This window comes from Rattus norvegicus, chromosome 1, assembly GCF_036323735.1.
Source record: "Rattus norvegicus strain BN/NHsdMcwi chromosome 1, GRCr8, whole genome shotgun sequence".
NCBI classification, from domain to species: Eukaryota; Metazoa; Chordata; class Mammalia; order Rodentia; family Muridae; genus Rattus; species Rattus norvegicus.
In genome coordinates, this window is record NC_086019.1 from 115,325,091 (window position 1) to 115,346,523 (window position 21,433).

General features: G+C 38.1%; 2 pseudogenes; both read left to right on the plus strand.

The window, feature by feature from the left end:
• Positions 1–2,039: 2,039 nt before the first annotated feature.
• On the plus strand, positions 2,040–2,951 carry Slc25a5-ps3 (solute carrier family 25 member 5, pseudogene 3; annotated as a pseudogene).
• Positions 2,952–10,399: 7,448 nt separating this feature from the next.
• Ccdc137-ps1 (coiled-coil domain containing 137, pseudogene 1) lies at positions 10,400–19,435 on the plus strand (annotated as a pseudogene).
• The last annotated feature ends 1,998 nt before the right edge of the window (positions 19,436–21,433 follow it).

Below are 21,433 nucleotides of genomic sequence, written 5' to 3' on the forward strand. Positions count from 1 at the left end.
AATATGTGTTCCAAATTCCTGGGAACTCTGACTTAATGTCATTTTCCAAAAAGACTGTAAATTCACTTTTAGGTTCACACACACTGCTTTAATGGGGGCTTTCCACAGAGAACATAATCCTGTCACTCAATGCCATGACTCTCCAGTTCTTCTTTGAAGTATGAGCAGAAGGTTCCATGCCCTTATAACTTCCTTCCTGTGGCTAAAATAAATAACACCAAGTAAAATGTATCAAGGCATGGTACCGAAGGTACATTCATATGATCACTTTGGACAATGGCTTCAATAGTCTCAGAATGCCTGGTTGTCTTTTCTTTGGATAACACAGCTATGGTAGATTTCTCGGGGAAGATCAGAAAACAAATATTCTCAAAATATTTACAAGTCTATATTTTTCTATTAATTTATCTCACATATTACATCCTGACTGTAGTTTCCCCTGCCTCCCTTTGCCTGCCCCCATTCTAGATCCCTCTTCTACTACCCCCTCCACTCCTCCTTCGTTCCCTTCAGAAAAAGGGCAGGCCTCCCTAAACATCAACTAAACATGGCATGTCAAGTTGTAATGAGATTAGGCACCTACAACATTAGTGAAAACATTACACGTTTTTGTCTTCTAGCCAAGTTTTATTGAATATCATGTGCCACATTTTTATTTCTTCTCACTATAAATCTCATTAAGTGTAACCAGAAACACGCACTGCACTGTCTGAAGTTGTCCTGCCTTGAACTTTTCCCTGTCACACTAAACTCTTAATCAGCTTTTGTTCAGCCTCACGCAAAACCTCAGGTCACAGGCAAAATGGAGAGACAAATGCTTTGCCAAAAAATAACACAGGTGGCTTCTAATGTGCTCCCAGGGAAAGTTTCATTTACAACTAAAACCCCATTCCCTGCTGGACAAGCTCTTGTAAATATCCTTGCTTTCTTAGCTCCCACCAGAACCATCAATCAACCTGGATTACTGTACTCTGAGCTTATGTGGCTTGTTCATAGCTTTTTTTCGTGAATTCACTTTCAAAACAGCTGCAAATGTGTCTGAACTACTTCTCAGGGATAGTGACAAGTGCACACCCATCCACCAGCACTTCTCTCTGCATATCGTCTTCCCCTTGCTACAACAACATACATAACAAGAATGTATTTCAAAAGTTTGCTTTGGCTTATGGCTTCAGGGTTTCAGTACATGGTTACTATATTGAATCAGAGACCCCACCCCCACCCCAGTAAGGTACAATAGTACGACAGAAAGGTGTTGTTGAGAAAAACTATACTCATCTTTTTTACCAGCAGAGAGAATAGAAATAACAGTTGGTAATAACAAACATACTTAAAGGCAATGGTCTTCCTCACCCATTGTAGCCCATGTCCTAAAAAGTAATTCTAAGAGACACTCATCAATAAATTAATCCATTTATGAGGTTATCTTCCTTATAATCTAATGAAATTATAATAGTGACATAAGCTCAGAACCAAACTTAAACATATGAGTCAGTCTTGGATATTCTACACATTCATACTGTTAATTATACCTCACTGAAACCTTAATTATATAACTTTTTCAAGACAAAAACTGTGTTGGGAAACTGGCCCTTCTTGAACTCGCCTACTCTTCTTGGCCTTTTCTGATTGATTCTAGCTTTTTCATGACAAGCATGACTCAAAACACTGACCTCATTTATGTTTCTAGTTATGAGGATGCTTTCTGTTACAATTCACTCTTTTGAATACATTTACTGCACTAGTCATATACCTCATTTTTAGATCTACATTCAATGAATATATTATACTATTCTGTTGAGTTTTGTTGGTTCAACTAAATTTAGAAGCCTGTTTTTATCCTTTTATATTCTTAATTTGATTTATATGTTTGTGTGAAAATAAATTTATGACATAAACAGGGAGGTAATATATGTGTAGAGTTGATATATTTTACTTATATGTAAGAAGTTTTATCTTGCCCAGAGTCCGGGAGTCAAAGCCGGTTGTCAACCCAGTCCTGTCCTGCACTCGCCTGCCTCATCTTTTTTGCTTTCAACATGACAGATGCCGCTGTGTCCTTCGCCAAGGACTTCTTGGCTGGTGAAGTGGCCGTGGCCATCTCCAAGATGGTGGTAGCACCCATCGAGCAGCTCAAGCCGCTGCTGCTGCAGGTGCAGCATGGCAGCAAGCAAATCTCGGCAGATAAGCAATACAAGGGCATCATAGACTGTGTGGTTTGTATCCCCAAGGACAGGGAGTCCTGTCCTTCTGGCGTGGTAACCTGGCCAATGTCATCAGATACTTCCCCACCCAGGCTCTCAACTTTGCCTTCATAGATAAATACAAGCAGATCTTTTTTGGGTGGTGTGGACAAGAGGACCCAGTTTTGGCGGGACTTTGCAGGGAACCTGACATCAAGTGGTGCTGCTGGGGCCACATCCTTGTGCTTTGTGTACCCTCTTGATTTTGCCAGTACCAGTCTAGCAGCTGATGTGGGCAAAGCTAGAGCTGAAAGGGAATTCAAAGGCCTTGGTGACTGCCTGGTTAAGATCTACAAATCTGATGGGATTAAGGGCCTGTACCAAGGCTTTAGTATGTCAGTACAGGGCATTATCATCTACTGACTGCCTACTTTGGTATCTATAACACTGCAAAGGGAATGCTCCCAGATCCCAAGAATACTCACATCTTCATCAGCTCAATAATTGCAGTCTGTCACTGATGTTGCTGGCCTGACATCCTAGCCTTTTGACATGGTTCGCCGTCGTATGATGATGCAGTCTGGATGCAAAGGAGCTGATATCATGTATACAGGCACGCTTGACTGCTGGCGGAAGATCACTCGAGACAAAGGAAGCAAGGCCTTTTTCAAGCGTGCATGGTCCAACGTTCTCAGAGGCATGGGTGGTGCCTTTGTGCTTGTCTTGTATGATGAGATCAAGAAGTACACATAATTATGTCCTAGGTGTTCTCCCAGGCATGTTGTATAATAGACCATATTCTTAAACATTCTGGACAGATTCTCTGGGCTTGTCTGTTTTATCAATGGCAACTATTTACCAGTTGAAAAGTGGGAAGCAATAATATTCATCTGACCAGTTTTCTCTTAAAGCCATTTCCATAATGACAATAATGATGTGACTCAACTGTATGTTTTATTTCAGTCACTCCGGATAATAAAAAAATTGAAGAAATAAAAATATCTAAAACCAAAAAAAAAAGTTTTATCTCTAGAACCTCTCATTTGTGTGTAGAAGAATTTGATCAGTCTATTACCTTATCTGTAGAGAGTCTATAAAGACTTGTTATGTGTCCTATACATAGTGGTTGAATAAACAAATTAAAAACGTGCAAGGCTCATGACTGACTGTGCTATTATAATTACGTGGATTTAACTCTCTGTAAGTGAAATAACTTAATACCTCTTCTATTGCTTTTGGTCCTAACTCAAACTTGTGATCTTTATCAGATCACTGATACAAAAAATAGCATTTTAAGAATTTATGAGTGTGGATATGTCACTTGAGCCCTTCAAGCCATCAGAAAGTATTCAGAATAATTGATTTAAAGGTGGGCATGAAGTTGCTCATCCGAATATATTCTCAAAGTGCGGGATGTCAGCCATAAGAAGCCAACCTGCTGAGAATAATCTGAGGACTAAAACTAGGTTATGTTAGGATTTTCTTCTGTAAGATGTGATTTGATAAAATGTAGGTTAAGAAAATAATGAGCATAATCAACTTAATAATTAGAATAAAGCTCTGTCCTCAAGTGAACCCAATCCAGAAATACAAATGTGGAAGTTTTTTTTTTTTTTACATTAAATCAAACTAACACTATTAGACTCCCAACTGGAGCAGCACAGACTTCTGTGACATACCTTCAATTTGCTGAAGTGAATTTTCTGAGTAAAAAGCTCAGAGCTTTGAATTTATATCAACCTCAGACTCTTAGGACAACGATTTATAATAAGCAATATGAGAGGATGACACTTCTGAAAGTACAACTTATGGATTTGCGCTCTCCTTATGTGACCGGTAGCTAATCTGTTCCACAGTAAGCAGAGATTAATGCACCCATGCTACTTCTTACAAAACTGATATCACCTGGTGCATCTGCTGGGATTTCACTCAGTCTTCTAAGGCACTCCTTTCCCAACTCCAGGCATTCCTCTTGCACAGTGATTGCTCACCATGTCATTAGCAAATCTTCAGACCGATCTTGTGGGTGAGAACCACTATGCATTTCTAAGACAACTATCCTTAGAAAAATCTGCTTAAAAGACTGGTTATTAATGGTGACTGGGCGTTAGGAATATGTCCATAGTTTCATAACTAGAAAGAAAAATTCACCCTACCTATATGTTTGCACAAATAGTATGGTTTACCAAAACACCTCAGTGTCTTTCTAAGAGTCTAAAATTCTGCCATATATTAAAAGAAGGCTCAGTTTCTATGTGACTGGCTCTATTATGATCCTTGAGCAGTGAGTCTTAGTTGAGGTTCAGGAGTGGATAACATTACATGTGTGATCACAATTCATTACCAGAGAAACTAAGTGGATACCTTGTGACTTTATTGAAAAAAAAAAGTCTGCCTGGCCCATGCAAGTTTATGTGTAAGTGTATTGACGTATTGTACAAAGTCCATTTTCCATGTTCTGACATAACTTTGTAATATTTTGCCATCATCAATCTTATGGTGAGTTCTGTACATCACCCTAGTTATATAATAAATCTGGACTTGAGCTTGGAGATCCCCAGAATGGCAAAAGGATGATTCTTGTTTCTATAAGAATAAAAAACAATGAAAAATGAAAGGCAGGAACTGATTGTAGAGAGGGCAACTACATTCTACTTACAGTTTGATTACTTTCTATACCAATGGCTATGATGAAGTTTTCTAAGTACTGCTCTTTCAAAGTTAGAATGCATTATTTACCTTCCATCGTCAGATAGTAAAGACTTTCCCCTGTACCACCAAAAGTTATAGATGTAATGTTATGCTGGTTGGCAGTTATGAGGGCTTCTGAATGTTTTCCTGAATTATTAACAGTGGGTACTGAATATAGTCTTGATATGAAAAGTTATGAAATAAGGTCATTATTTTAAGCAGTGCTCTGCAGCTTTAACAATATCAGAGTCCACAGCACAGGGGTCTATTGTAAGGAAAATATGTTAGGATAGAAGAACACACTTTGAGATGTTTGATTCATAAGAAATGGAACTGCAGGTGAAATTATGTGTATGTGTGTGAAACAGACATCGTACAAACAGACAGAGATAGAGAGAGAAGGGGGCAGAGAGAGAGAGAAGAGTTAGAAACAGAAAGATTAATTTACTAATCTTCTTTACCATTTAATCATAACCAGTAAATTCTACAAAGGCCCCAGCAATCTGGTACCTGCTAATATTCTACCTCTTAATACTCAACTATCTTCATTAGTGACACAGAACATGACATTCAAGTGTATATTTAGATATAAAGTGTAACAGAAATATTCCATCATCATGGACAGTTATACTGTTCATTAGACCCTATCCATGTCCTGAGATGCCTGTTGGATGTACTGCCTCAAGAGTTCTTCTAAGAATTAACATTGTATCTACTTATATTTAGGGGATCTAAAGCATGTAATAGCACAGTATCCCAACCAACAAGCACATAGATAGCAAGTGATATGAAAGGAACTCAACTCTTGATATGAAAGGAACTCAATCTCTGGTCTTAGTTACTTGTCTTTTCTGAAATATTATCCACACTTTCTATTCTGCTTCTCCTCTCCTTACTGTGTGCCTACCCCTGCCTATCTGCACAACTTATACATAATTACCTAATAGACCATAGGCATAGATATTGATTGAATATCATCAGATTACTTGCCATTATAAAAATCTATTTCTTATAATGAGATTTCGTTTTTAGTAACCATAGAAACTCAGAGAAGATGGGACCCACTGTAAAAACTCCCCTCGAGTCTCAGTAAATGGCCAAAGTTAATGGCACAAACTTCATTTTGTTCTTAGGCTATAATAACCTCATTTTCATTAAGCCTCCTTTGAGGGAAAATGATATTTATCCCTGTTGAAATGGACTTTAACAGTGTTGTAATGGTTTCCTGCCTATTTCTTTATAAACAGCTGTTGCAATGCAAATAAATGAGTCATGTTGTATGACAGTGCATCTGACACAGCGGTTAGAAGGGATAATACAATTTTAAGGGGTTGCCATTTAACATTAATTGACTTACCTACTGACAGATTGGGCAGAGAATGGAATATTGTATTCTGGAATTTATTTCTCTTTAGGGTTCCTTTAAAAGATAATATATAATATGAAATTTCTCTTCAAATATATTAGATCACCAAAACAGAGTATTTCTTAGGAATGATATAACTTTTTGAGGAAACAGGCTAAGTATTTAGCCAATTAATCTGTTTGGAGACATGCCTACTGTTTGAGAGTCGAGAGTCTGCTGGAACTAATTATTCAGGAGTTCATATTGTGAACTTTATTTTCTGAATGGGGTACTTTAAAGATTACCTTGAAACACTAATCCCTGAATCCCTGGAAGCTGTCAGGAATTGTGTTCACCTGATTGACTGTCCTGAATTAGGGAAACGATTATGGCATAATCATGCCACCTCGCTACATGAGAATATATTTATCACATGTCTGAGCATTACCTCATGGTCTATCCTGTAAAGCTTAGAAAAATACCAATAGTTTATATTAATCTTCTGAATTTTCAGGTGCTGTAGAAAGACATGAATGGGATGATCCCACTCTACTCTTTGATATGATGGGCACAGTAATTGTATGGTCACTTTCTATCTCAGAGAAAAAGACTTTCCTGCAAGCCTGATCACTCTTCTTCAAGACATTTTTTTTTCTGTAAGTCTCATCAGACTAACTTATCCAAAGGTCTCTGTAGCATTCTGGGTAATGCTACCGAGGTGCTGCTACTCCACACTACTGCATTCCCCGCAATCCTGCAAAGGCTATTTTGACCTACACCTAAACAGCCCTGTGCATCAAAGGTTCTGAGATGAGTTTGACTTCACAGCTCACCTCACTTAAACTACTGCAGAGAGTGAACGATTGCTTATGGAAAGATTCCGGAAGTGAGAGACAATTTACTGGTAATGGTAGCTGGTTGGTTTTTGAATCCTAAAGAAAATTTTGCTCTCCTCATAAGTAAATGCAAAAACTGTTTCAGGATTAAAGTTTTCACTATTATTGGATGAGTAATAAGTAATACTTTGGAAACAAAAGCAAAATTCAAGATGACTAAGTTGTATATCTTCCCAAAATATTTCTGATACTGTGCTAGTTTAACTTTTAGAATAAGCCTCAAAATCTTAGTGGCGTTTTAAGATAACATGCACATTCCCTATCCATTTATGGTGAAATATTGGATTGAAAGGCTATAAATGAGGGACTTACTTGGTTTACCACCAGGCTGCACACTAACTCTAATCCTCTAATAAATTAATTGTAAAGCCTCATAAGTAATATTTTTGGGGGGATGTGATGGTGACATTTGATCATCAGCTTGATCCAATTTAGGCTTTCAGAGCGGGTTAGCTGAGAATGGACTGTGTGCTGCACTCTACCACTGCTGGGCATGCCAAGCAGAATAGAGACAAAAGAGAAGGAGAGCTGAGGACCAGAGTTCACCTCTCTGCTTCCTGATAGGAAACACAAAGCAAATAGCAGTCTCATACATCTGTCGGCATAACTTCCTTCCAGAGTAGACTCTATCCCTTTCTAATCCGTAAGCCACAATAAACATGTCTTTGCTTAATTTGTCTCCATAAGGTGCTGTCCCACAATGATGAGAAAATGAGTAATGCTCATATTTAAGGTATTGGACCATTATTGGATTTTTTTGAAGCTACAGAAAATTAATGAGAAAATATGAATTGGGGGACTTTAATTGTTTTGTGTGTTTCACATTAAAATTAAAACATGGCTTACCGTTTCATACAATTGAAAAATAAAATATATATTGTCAGCACACATTTACATATCAAATGTATACATGTATGAGAGCAAAACATAATTGGAAGAAACATTTTTAAGAAACTGTAAATATAACGGTTCTTATTTCTATAGTTGGGTCTTCTACTCTTTGTTATATATTCACTTGGGCAACAAACAACACATTAGTTACTAACTAGTCAGATCATACTAAGACTGTTTCTTTCTATGGAAAGAACTTGAATCTAACTTTAAAATTCACCCAAGAATTCCATTTTACATTTTCATAAATTTATCTTTTAAAAATGTATACATGTGTGTATGTTTGTGAAAAATAATGCACACATGTGTACAGGTATCCAGAGAGTAAATGAAAGGGGATTGCATCTCCTTGACCTGGAGTTACAAGTGTTTATGAGCCGCTTGATGTGGATCCTAAGAACTGTATTCAAGTCCTCTCCAAGAGCTGCAAATGTTCTTAACTGTTACTCCATTTCCCAGAACAAATTATAAGTAGATGGTATATGTTTTCTATCCTCTCTTAATTGAATCATACCTGTAAAAGGATTTTTTTAAAAAATCTCACACTAATCACACAAATAACTATTGAAACTTCTCCATTCTATTGAATGCATTTCAGTGGTTTCCAAACTTCTGGCTAAAATTAATTTCAGTAGCAATTTAGCCCCATGCAATCTGGTCCTCCTATAATTTCCCAATGTTATTTTTGGTTCAGACTACAATTCTGCATTTCCATATGTCTAATACTCCTTCCTATGCTTTGTGCTCCTTCCAGCACTTGTACTGAAATTTACCTTCTAATGTAGCAGCGTTTTGTGGTAGGACCATAAAGGGGTGAATAATTCATGAATATCTTGTCGGCATAAATGAATCATGCTGTCATAAGGAAGGGCTGGTTACCTTGAGAATGAGTATTTTTAAAAGGGAAATGTATTCAGCCAAATTTCCAGCCTGCCTCATCCGTGCTTTAATGTCTTTCTAATAACCTAAAAACCACTTGCACATGCTGCACTATGATTTCTGATTCCTTTCTATGGGATTTTGTAGATTAGAGCCTTTTCGGTATATGTTATATTTAAGAGCTCAATTCCAGGACAGTAGGTCACAGCAGCTGTGGATATTTGTACAAGATTAGCCGCTTCAACGTTCCACGATGGGCAGAAAAAATATCCATGATCCCACCTCCCTTCTTGGGTAGCTAAGGACTGTAAAAATTTTCTGAAAAAAACATGACATTTTCTGTAATGATGTAGCTAGTTGGGGACTAAAGAAGGAGCTCAGAACTGAAGGAACAGAGATGACAGAGAGTAATTGAAGTATAAAGATAATAACAACACGTTTTATATATGAGACTGTCAAAAAGGGAAGAAAGAGTACACTTTGGGTACATTTACTTCTTTTTAATGTTCATCATCAAACTCAGAGCTCTAATCATGCTTGCTAGACAATTACTGTGCCACCAAAGTATGTCTCATCTCCGCCTCTATATTTTCCATCCCTCATTTTGCATTGTACTTCACAACGTCTTAAAATGAATGGTGAAATAAGTTAATAAATAAGTAAATTGCCATGTCTTCATGTCTTGGTAATGTTTTTTCTCTTACTGAAAATGCTGATTTTTCTCCCTCAATACCTTCCAATTTCTCATAGAGACTCAATACTCAGATTCCACAAAGACTCATTATTTTACTTTGTAAATATGGGCTATTTCTTTCATAGGAGTTAAATTGCTTCTCAAGTCTGTGCTGAATAATGTAACTACATTCATTTAATATCTTTTGCAAGTATGCAAATGGGTAATTATACTAAGAGGTTCATTTCTTTTATTGATTCCACTTACTTGTAAAAATCTGAGAACTTGAGTATTTAGTATTGATTTCATGAATATATTCCATAGCTAAGTAGTTTTATGGCAAAAAAACCCAGTATTTTCACCTTTTAAGGGTTTGAGTTCTCAGGATCTGAAAATAAATAAATATAAAATAATACATGGATGTCTGTGGCCATACAGTTGCTTTCACCAATTGCTTTGTATGTGTAAGTTCATGTAAATGATCACCTATAAAAAATCACAGCTGTAATTTGTAATTTTACTTACAGAGAAGAACCAACATATGTACAAATACCAAAAATAAATGCTATAAAGTACTACTGCATGTTTAAAAGGAAGGATAGATTTTGAACAAAGTTATAACTCAAGATCACAATTATAACAGAATCACATAGGACTAACATATAGCGAGTAAAGGACTGCAGCATGCTAAGGGCCATATGAGACCTCTATATTCAAACCTATTCTTCCAGGGCTCTGGAGTCATCATGGAAACCAGAGGTACTAGGTGACTACAAGAAGATGGAGTTTTCTACACATAGCAAGGAAGTTGCACATGTGGACACACAGCAGTTGTAACAGCATGAACAAAACCTGTGTAGTCTCCATACTGAAAGACTCCAGCATGCACAGTAAGGATGAGCATGAAATAGCTCTTCTAGCGAAGTAGCCATTAGCAACTGATTCTTTCGGGGAGAAGTCAGTTTTCTAGAAGATTGTGACCCTTCCTACATGGGTCTGTACCAGGTCCTCTGCATATACATTATAGCTTCCAGCTTAATATTTTTATGGATTCTTGAGTGTGTGAAAAAGTGGGTGTCTGATGGTTGTGCCTGCTCTTGAACTTTTTTCCTTCTGTTACATTGCCTTGTCCAACCTCAATGTCATGGTTTTTGCTTTATCTTATGATAACTTATTTTGTTATATTTTGTTGTTATCTCTTATATGCCTGTTGTTTTCTAAGGAGAGATAGAAAGAGAATGGCTCCAGATAGGAGAGGAGGAAGGAAGTTACTGGGAAGAGTAGAAAGAGGGGAAATTGTAATCATGATATAATGTATGAGAAAACAATATATTTTCAATAAAGGACAAAATGACATTCTAAGAGTATGAATTTTAACTATCCTGTGAAGAAATACCTCCTTTATTGTATATGACTCTCATCTACTGAGCAATTGCCAGTACATAGAGCATACTTTCAAGGGTTTCCCATTCTCTTTCTTTCTTTTTGAAAAGCATTGTGTTCTTGGGGATAATAACATCCTAGTAAAGGGAGCTCTTCAAAATGTACATCATAAAGACATAAGAGCAACACAGCTTCACAAGTCACAAAGAGCCTGCTAAAACTAAGAGAGAATGTTAATTACCCTGAAGATTATGTTCGTGGTCCAGATTTCAGAATTAGACCATTAGTTATTTCCAGTTAGTGTCAGGAGCAGGAGTATAGCTTCATGTAGCCCTATTACTTCATCTTATCTTTAACATACCTGTTCCAAGTTTTTCTATGTCCACATATGTTTTACATAGTTGGGCATTTTATTTTTTGCATTTATTCAACATTATAAACATTTCCTCTAATGCAAAATTGTTTGTGAGTGTAATTCTTAGTAACTGTGGAATAACATGTGTAATAAATATATATTTGGGTTGAACGTTAATCAATTATAAAGGTAGTATTTTACTCTGTAAAATAAATGGATATTTTATATGGCAACAAAGTATTATTGCCCTTGTAGGTCTACACTACTCTGATGGAAAGCTATATATCAAAAACTATATGAAGAGCACAACCTGGATTTGATAGATTTAAAAAAATAAACGGACTATTAATTGGGTGGGTAGAGAAATGTGGCTGCAAGAGGAATTGGGGGAGAGGTTAAAAATCATCAAAGTACATCATTTTAAAACTAAGAAAATCCATATAATAATAATTAAACTTTTATCTAATTTGTGTATAGATAGTAACGTTGTAGCACAAGTGAAGAAATTATGATATATTAATTAACACAGGGTAATGTATTTTATGTTATTTCCATACATTTTGATTGCATATATACACCTTACTGTTTTAAAGGATTTAAAGCAATTTATATGTGATGTATGTGTAAAACACGCATTATTGTAGGGAAATTTTAAAGATGAAATCAAGTACTTTTTAGCATAAACAGAAAATATTGCTTCTAATTCTGGTTTTTAGGACATTTTACCTACTCTGTGTTCTTCCTCAATAGTTTTTCAAACCCTTTAACCTGATAAAAAATGTTCATCGTAACCAAAAATAAAAACAGCATATAGGCTGATCTAATAACAAACAGGCCTAGAAGTATAATTTTTCTCCTATCCTAACAAAGTTTCTAATATACAGTTACTTTTGCCAACATAAATAAATCTAATATTGTGATTTGCCTGTCTTTGATAATGTCTTTGTATCAATTGTCACAGATTAGTTCACAAGGAAGACATAAATGTATTACATAGAAATAAATGGTGGGAAAACAGTAGATTATACCTGGGGATGACATAAATTGTTTTGAAATAAAGCAATGCTTTAAGATGTTAAGACACTTTCTATTTTCTTTGTTTTCTTTACCAGCTCGCTCAGTGAGATGCTACATTGATAATAAATGCTGTCTCATCTAGCTGTTCTTTGGAATTTTTCAGGATTTCCTTGCTTTAGAAGGGATAAAGGATGTTTGGTAACTTCAAGTTAGAAACACAGGCTGTGAGAAACCATAGTTAGCTCCAGTCACAACTATAATATATTATAATCATTGTTTGACCCTTCTTTCATGCTAAGATCTGCCTGAATGGGAGACTTTCTTGACTTTTCTGGAGGTGGGCTACTTGCTGCTCTTCAGTCTTATAGGTAAGGTCATTATAGAACAATCATTTCTTCTACGTGTCATGGTTCAGTCAAAGCTCCTCTTTTCTAATGAGCATACAAACAATCCATAAATACATCTATTTGGCAAATTTGTATCTGGAATTTTCTAAATGTACACCTGGAGAATGTACTTATACTTATTTAGGGTATAAGCCCTCTTTAGCAGAATGAGTTTGATTTTTAACAAACCATATCCACTTCTAGTCTCCATCTGCACCCCAGATCTAAGGCTGTCCCACAGCCCTCCATACGCAAATCTTGCCCAGAGAGAGCTGGTCTCCCAGGAACTCTGTCTCTCCTAAGTTCAAAAGTGAGACCACAGTTGCTGTAAAATTATAATAAATATAAGGCTGTCTTTTACCCCTACTAGGTCTGGCACCACAATGTCCCAAGATGTCTAGTAGGTATCTTGCCAGAAACACACATCCCAATTCCATGGAGGCCCAGTATCTCTAGACACCACACACTCTCTTAAACTTAAATCGCAACACGAAAGAACAGATAATACAATAACCTCTGATACAACTGATAAGATATAATTGCCCACCTAAACATACAAGGCCCTATACACATCCATCCCTTAAGAATGCTCCACTATGTTCATAGCAGCCTTATTTATAATAGCCAGAAGCTGGAAAGAACCCAGATGCCCTTCAACAGAGGAATGGATACAGAAAATGTGGTACATCTACACAATGGAATATTACTCAGCTATCAAAAACAATGACTTTATGAAATTCGTAGGCAAATGGTTGGAACTGGAAAATATCATCCTGAATGAGGTAACCTAATCACAGAAAAACACACATGATATGCACTCATTGATAAATGGATATTAGCCCAAATGCTCGAATTACCCTAGATGCACAGAACATGTGAAACTCAAGAAGGATGACCAAAATGCGAATGCTTCACTCCTTCTTTAAAAGGGGAGCAAGAATACTCTTGGCAGGGAATAGGGAGGCAAAATTTAGAACAGAGGCTGAAGGAACGCCCATTCAGAGCCTGCCCCACATGTGGCCCATACATATATAGCCACCAAACTAGATAAGGTGGATGAAGCAAAGAAGTGCAGGCTGACAGGAACCAAATGTAGATCTCTCCTGAGAGACACAGCCAGAATATGGCAAATACATAGGTGAATGCCAGCAGCAAACCACTGAACTGAGAACGGGGCCCCCGTTGAAGGAATTAGAGAAAGGATTGAAAGAGCTTGAAGGGGCTTGAGACCCCATATGAACAACAATGCCAACCAACCAGAGCTTCCAGGGACTAAGCGACTACCCAAAGACTCTACATGGACTGACCCTGGGCTCTAACTGCACAGGTAGCAATGAATAGCCTAGTAGGGCACCAGTGGAAAGGGAAGCCCTTGGTCCTGCCAAGACTGAACCCCCAGTGAACTACCAAGACTGAATCCCCAGTGAACGGGATTGTTAGGGGGAGGGCGGTAATGGGGGAAGGATGGGGAGGGGAACACCCATATAGAAGGGGAGGCGCTAGGGGGATGTTGGCCTGGAAACCAGGAAAGGGAAGAACAATTGAAATGTAAATAAGAGATACCCAAGTTAATAAAGATGAAGAAAAAAATATTCATAACAACCTGTAAATACACAGAGTGGAATGTTAACACAAGCCTCCATGTTCTCTCTGCAGCTTCTCATCCAGTCTCTCTCTATTCCAGTCTCCTCCTCTTCCCTAAAACTTTTCTCCCACCCACCTGTCTCATCCAATGACAGATCTCATTCTATGTTGTACCAGCCTTCACCTGTATGACAATCCTACAGACCACCACTTTTGTTCCAATAACTGGCCAAAAAGGGACATGCCAGAACCACACAGTAACTGCAGAGCAACCTGAGACAGGATCTCCAGTCTCCATCTGTGCCCTGAAGCTAACCCACTGACACAGCACTCCACACCCAAATCCTACCCGAAGAGAATTGGTCTCCCAGGAGGTCTGACACACAAAGAACATAGCTCTCTGCATCCCATTACAGCCCAGAGAGAGCTGCTCTCCCAGGAATGCTGACACACCTAAGAGCACAGACTTACAGGCCCACAGGAGGGAAAAGCTCTACTCAGAGACAGAAAGAACAAATAATACCAGAGGGAAACAGAAGTCAAGAGGTAATAACCCAAGCAACAGAAATCAAGGCGACTTGGCATCATCAGAAATCAGTTCTTTCACCAGAACAAATCCTGGATAACCAACACACCAGAAAAGCAAGATTTGGGTGTAAAATGACATCTCATGATGATGATACAACACATTAAGAAAGACATAAATAACTTCCTTAAAGAAATACAGGACAACACAGGTGAACAGATAGAAGCCCTTAAAGAAGAAACACAAAATTCCCTTAAAGAATTAAAGGAAAACACAACCAAACAGGAGAAGGAATTGAACAAAATCATTCAAGATCTAAAAATGGAAGTAGTAAAAGATAAATAAATCACAAAGGGAGACAACCCTCGAGATAGAAAACCTAGAAAAGAGATCATGAGTCATAGATGCAAGCATCACCAACAGAATACAAGAAATAGAGGAGAGAATCTCAGGGGCAGAAGATACCATAGAAAACACTAAAACAACAGTCAAAGAAAATACAAAACACAAAAAGATCATAACCCAAAACATCCAAGGAATCCAGGACAAAATGAGGAGATCAAACTTGGTAATAGGAGTAGAAGAGAGCAAAAATTCCCAAAGGTTAGTAAATGTCTTCAACAAAATTATAGAAGAAAATTTCCCTAACCTAAAGAAAGAGATGCCTGAGAACAACAAGAAGCCTACAGAACTCTAAATAGACTGGACTAGAAAAATAATTCCTCCTATCACATGATAATCAAAACACCAAATGCACAAAACAATGAAAGAATATTAAAGCAGAAGGGGAAAAGGTAAAGTAACATATAAAGGCATACCTACCAGAATTACACCAGTTTTCTAAACAAAGGCTATGAAAGCCAGAATATCCTGGGCCCTAAGAGACCCTAAGAGAATACGAATGCCAGAACAGGCTACTAAACCCAACAAAATTCTCAATTACCATAGATGGAGAAACAAAGATATTCCATGACAAAACCAAATTTACAAAATATCTTTCCACAAATCCAGCCTACAAAGAATGATGGATAGAAAATCCAACACAGGGAAGGAAACTACACCCTAGAAAAAGCAAGAAAGACATCTTCTTGCAACAAACCCAAAAGAAGAGAGACACACAAACATAATTACACCTGCAACAACAAAAATAACAGGAAATAATCACTATTCCATAATATCTCTTAACATCAATGGACTCAATTCCCCAATAAAAAGACATAGACTATCAAGCTAGATTACTAAAACAGGACCCAACATTTTGCTACATTCAGGAAATGCACCTCAGTGGCAAGGTCAGACACTTCCTCAGAGTAAAAGGCTGAGAAAAAATTTTCCAAGTAAATGATTCCAAGAAACAAGTCTGAGTAGCCATTCCAATATTGAATAAAATCCACTTTAAACCAAAAGTTATCAAAAAAGTAAGGAAGGACAATTCATACTCCTCAAAGGACAAATCTATCAAGATGGACTCTCAATTTTGAACATCTATGCTCCAAATACAAAAGCACACACATTCATTAAAAAAAATTAACTAAAGCTAAAAAATAAAAACAAAAGAAAAACAAAAAACCACATTGCAGCACCTCACATAATAATAGTGGAGGATTTCAACACCCCATTCTCATCGATGGACAAATTATTGAAACAAAACCTACACAGAGGCACAGTGAAACTAACAGAAGTCATGAACCAAATGGATTTAACAGATATTTATGGAGCATTTCATCCCAAAAGGCTATACCTTCTTCTCAGTACCTCATGGTACCTTCCCCAAAATTGACTATATATTCAGTGACAAAACAGACCTCAATAGATAAAAGAAGATTTAAATAATTCCAAGGATACTATCAGATCACCAAAGACTAATACTGGTCTTCAATAACAACAAAAATAATAAAAAGCCCACAAACACATGAAAGCTGAACAATGCATTACTCAACGATAACTTTGTCAAGGAAGAATTGAAGAAAAAAATTAAAGACGTTTTAGACTTTAATGCAAATTAAGGCACAGCATATCCAAACTTATGGAACACAATGAAAGCAGTGCTAAGAGGAAAACTCATAGCTATGAGTGCCTCCAAAAAGAAATTGGAGAGAACATACACTAGCAGCTTGGCAGCACATCCGAAAGCTCTAGAACAAAAACAAAACAAAACAAAAAAAAAAGGACTAAACAGCAGGAAATGATCAAATTTGGAGCTGAAATCAACCAATAGAAAAATAAAGAACTATACAGATAATCAAGTATACTAAGAGATGATTCTTTGAGAAAATCAGCAAGATAGAAAACCCATAACCAGACTAACCAGAGGGCACAGAGACAGTATTCAAGTTGACAAAATCAGAAATAAAAAGGAAAACCTAACAACAGAAACTGAGGAAACTCAAAAAATCATTAGATTCTATTATAAAAGACTATACTCAACAAAACTGGAAAATCTGGATGAAATGAACAATTTTCTAGTCAGATTCCAGGTACCAAAGTTTAATCAGGATCAGATAAACCATCTAAACAGTTCCATAACCCCTAAAGAAATAGAAGTGTTCACGCAAAGTCAATAAAAAAGAAAGAAATAAAAAGGAAAAGAAGCCCAGGATCAGATGGGTTTAGTGTAGAATTCTATCAGACCTTCAAAGAAGACCTGATACCAATACTCTTCAAACTATTGCACAAAATAGAAACAGAAGGAACAGTAACCAATTCATTCTATGAAGCCACAATTACTCTTAACCTAAACCACAAAAAGACCCTCCAAAGAAATAGAACTTCAGACCAATTTCCCTTATGAAAATCGATGCCAAAATACTCAATAAAATTCCCAAAAAAGAAATCCAAGAACACATCAAAATGATCATCCATCATGATAAAGTAAGCTTCCTCATAGGGATGCAAAGATAGTTCAATATATGGAAATCTATCAACACAATCCACTATAGAAACAAACTCAAAATTCCACATGATCACCTCATTAAATGCTGATAAAGCATTTGACAAAAATTAAACACCCCTTCCTGGTAAAAAGTCTTGGAAAGATCAGGAATTCAAGGCCCATACCTAAACATAGTAAAAGTGACATACAGTAAACCAGTAGCCAACATCAAACTAAATGGAGAGAAATTTGAAGCAATCCCACTAAAATCAGGGACTAGACAAGGTGTCCACTCTCTTCCTACCTATTCAATATAGTACTCACATTTCTATCCAGAGCAATTAGACAAGAAAAGGAGGTCAAATTGATACAAATTAGAAAGGAAGAAATCAAAATATCATTATTTGCAGATTATATGATAGTATACATAAGTGACCCTAAAAATTAATTCCACCAGAGAACACCTAAACCTGATAAAGAACTTCAGCAAAGTGGCAGGATACAAAATTAACTAAAACAAATCAGTAGCTTTCCTCTACTCAAAGGATAAACGGGCTGTGAAAGAAATGAAGGAAATGACACCCTTCACAATGGTCACGAATAATATAAAATACCTTGGTGTGACTCTAACCAAACAAGTGGAAGATCTGTATGACAAGAACTTCAATTCCCTGAAAAGAGAAATTGAAGATCTCAGAAAATGGGAAAATCTTCTGTGCTCATGGATTGGCAGGATTAATATAGTAAAAATGGTCATCTTGCCTAAGCAATCTATAGAGTCAATGCAATCCCCATCAAAATTCCCACCCAATCGTTCATAGTTAGAAAGAGCAACTTGCAAATTCATCTGGAATAACAAAATACCCAGGATAGCAAAACCTATCCTCAACAGTAAAAGAACTTCTGGAGGATATTCCAGGGGTAGTAATGGTGAAGCCTGGCACAGTCTGCGGGTCTTAGAGGCTCTGGACAGCTGTAGGCATGGCAGTAGCAGCAGTCGCAGGGACTGCAGGGCTTGGCCTCACTGGCTGGGACAGCAAAAGTAAGTGAATTGTAAGCCTAAAACCCAGGATGAGCAAGAAATCCCTTTCCGGCTGCGAGAGATTATGAGGACCGAGCCCGCTGGAGATGAAAAAGATGCTAAGTAACAAGAAGAGGAAAAAGGAGGTCCAGGTGGCTTTCAAGAAGACATTGGAAAAGGAAGCGAAGGGGGAGGAGCCAGACATCACTGTCCCCAAGTTCAAGCAAAGGAAGGGGTAGTCTGATGTGGCCTACATCCAGCGCATGGAACAGAACGCCCTGCAAGAACCAAGCCACTCTGCAGCCAAAGGTGCAGGCAGCTCCCAAGAAGGAGAAGTCTAAGCCGAAGAAAGCGTTCCAGAAGCGACGACTTGAAAAGGCCCAGAAGAAAAATGAAGCAAGAGCAGTGGACAGATTGGAGCAGGAGTTGCTAAAAGATACTGTGAAGTTTGGAGAAGTTGTGCAGCAGCCCCCCGGAGCTGACAGTTTAGCCTAGAAGGAGCACAAGCAGAGACGCACCTGGGAAGAAATCACTAATACTGAAGATGCTTTCGGGCCCTGGTAGTGTGCCCCCGGCTCCAGCCACCTCACTGGCGCGCCAGTGGACCCTGGGGGAAGAGCTGAAACGGGCTGTGCAGGCTTACAGAGTCCTGAAGAAGCTGTATGGACAGGAAGTGACACCTGCATTGCCATCAGGCAGCTCTTCCCAGAGGCAGCTCCAGGCTTGTCTATGAAGCAGAGACGGCAGGGGTCTTATCCTCTGGAAACTGGTCCAGGAGCTGCTGGTTCTTGATGAGGAAGAGACAGCAGATCTTCAATCCCGGGTAGGGTCCTGAGAGTAAGCTTTCAGTTTAGAAGGGTGTTTTTTCCTTCTCCTGAAGACTGTCGTTTTAAGAGTCACCGCCTCTGTATCCCATCTCATACAGGCAAATTCCCCCAACACTTGCCTGAGACACAGCTGGGAGGGCTGGAATTTTCCCTGAGCCTAGCTTCATTCTAAAACAAGTTTTGGTTGAGACAAGCCAGGACCCTTAATCCAGTTAATTACTGAAGCAGCTGGTGGAGGTCAGCCTCTTGCTTTAAGAAGCTCCTGTGGGCTCACTGTAACCACTGGAAGGCAGGGACAAAGCAAAGCAGGTTAGGAAGAGCAGATATACCAAGGACAAGGGGAAGGCTGGTTGTCAGCACCTTTTTTAAATTGGCCTGCAGGGGGTCTGCACAAGTGACCAAAACTCCCAGCCCACGTTTGGTTTGGGGTATCAGTACTGGCTGAGTGCCTTGAGGTATAAATATGAAAACCAGGTTTCAGTGTTGACAGAGCAGAGTATTTGTACCAAGAGGGTATAAGACTTGGGAGTCTTGACTTGAAGCAAATGTGAGTGGGGGACGAGGGGGACTGCCTTAACAGGTTGAGGGGGTGTCTCAAAAACCTTACCTAGACATCAAAAGAGCTAGGCTTGTACTCTGCTGGGGAAGCCCACAGTCCTTTAACAGAACTTGGAGTCTCCCTTAAGCAAAGCTGGTCCAAGTAGAGTGTTTTTAGTCCCTCTTCCAAATGTGTATTTTCCAGAGCAAAGTTTATCAAAGTCATTAAAGTTTTGCTCTCTTTGAAAAAAAAGAACTACTTCAGGGAGAATCATCATCCCTGACCTCAAGCAATAGTGTATTACAGAGCAATAGTGATAAAAACTGTATGGTATTGGTACAGAGACAGGCAGGTAGATCAATGGAATAGAATTGAAGATTCAGAAATTAATCCACACACCTATGGTCACTTGATCTTTGACAAAGTTAGTAATAGCATCCAGTGGAAAAAATGCATTTTCAACAAATGGTGCTAGTTCAACTGGTGGTCAGCATGTAGAAGAATGCAAATAGATCCATTCTTATCTCCTTATACAAAGCTCAAGTCCAAGTGGATAAAGGACCTTTACATAAAACCAGATACACTGAATCTAATAGAAGAGAAAGTGGGGAAGAGCCTCAAACACATGGGCACAGGAGGAAATTTCCTGAGCAGAACAGCAATGGCTTATGCTCTAGGATCAACAATCAACAAATGGGACCTCATAAAATTGCAAAGCTTCTGTAAGGCAAAGGACACTGTTAATAGGACAAAACAGCAACCAACAGATTGGAAAAAGATCTTTACCAATCCTACATCTGATAGAGGGCTAATATCCAATATATACAAAGAACTCAAGAAGTTAGACTCCAGAGAACCAAATAACCTATTAGAATATGGGGTATAGAACTATTGAAGGGCCTTGAAGCACCTAAAGAAATGTTCAACAACCTTGGTCATCAGGGAAATGCAAATCAAAACAACCCTGAGATTCCACATCACACCAGTCAGATTGGCTAAGATCAAAAACTCAGGTGACAGCAGATGCTGGCAAGGATGTGGAGAAAGAGGAATGTTACTCCATTGTTGGGGGGATTGCAAGCTGGTACAACCACTCTGTAAATCAGTCTGGCTGTTCCTCAGAAAATCAGACATAGTGCTACCTGAGGACCCAGCTATACCACTCTTGGGCATATACCCAAAAGATGGCCCAACATATAATAAAGACACATGCCCCACTATGTTCATAGCAGCCTTATTTATAATAGCCAGAAGCTGGAAAGAATCCAGATGTCCCTCAACATAGGAATGGATACAGAAAATGCAATAAATTTACACAATGGAATACTACTTAGTATTAAAAACAATGACTTCATGAAATTCTTAG